Consider the following 832-nt stretch of genomic DNA (forward strand, 5'->3'; position numbering starts at 1 on the left):
TGGAGTAGGTCTTGTATAGTAAAGAATAATGTGTTATCCTTTCACCACATAGTTCAAGACTATAAGCAATATCCATCAGAGGTGAATTATATTTGTCCACAGATTCAAAATCTTGGAATCTGAGGATCTCCCATTCATGGTTGGCCTTTTGCCACGATACCGGTTTGAACCTTTTCCTTAACTGTAACCAAAGGTCACAAGGATCCTCAACATGGAGATACATGTCTCTTAGTTCCTCAGTGAGATGATAAAGAATAATCGTTATAGCTCTATGCCTTTCACTGTCAATGATATCATTGTACTCATTGATGCATTGTCCGAGTCCTCCGGATCTCAGGGCAACAAGAGTATTCTTTACCCATTCTAGGTAATTATATCCAGAGAGTTTTAGGGCAGAGTAATCTGAGGGTTCAAATCTCGACATCAGAATATTTAACGAGTAATTCAAGCACTCAGAATTCTATGTAAGCAATAGAATAAATCAATGTATATGATTTCAATAAGGCTTTCCCCCAAATCATATAATCTATTTGCTTAAGCAATCTTAGTATGAGAATGATCAATTGATCATTGCATCTAGTAATCCTTTTAATTATAATTCAAATTGGATTGATTATATATATAGGGTATTAAGGCCCTTTAGAATTTGAATAAGGATCAATCATCATTTTATTAAATGAGATCAAGCAAGATGGATGAAATCAAGCAAATGCATGGATCAAGAAATAGCTGAATGCATATTTAGAACTAAGCATTGGACTTTAAACAATCTATATGTGATTCCTAATGCATGAGGATATTTGGGTTTCAAAGATCATAAAGCAAAAACCGA

Source organism: Brassica oleracea, chromosome C7 (genome assembly GCF_000695525.1).
Source record: "Brassica oleracea var. oleracea cultivar TO1000 chromosome C7, BOL, whole genome shotgun sequence".
Classification (NCBI taxonomy): Eukaryota; Viridiplantae; Streptophyta; class Magnoliopsida; order Brassicales; family Brassicaceae; genus Brassica; species Brassica oleracea.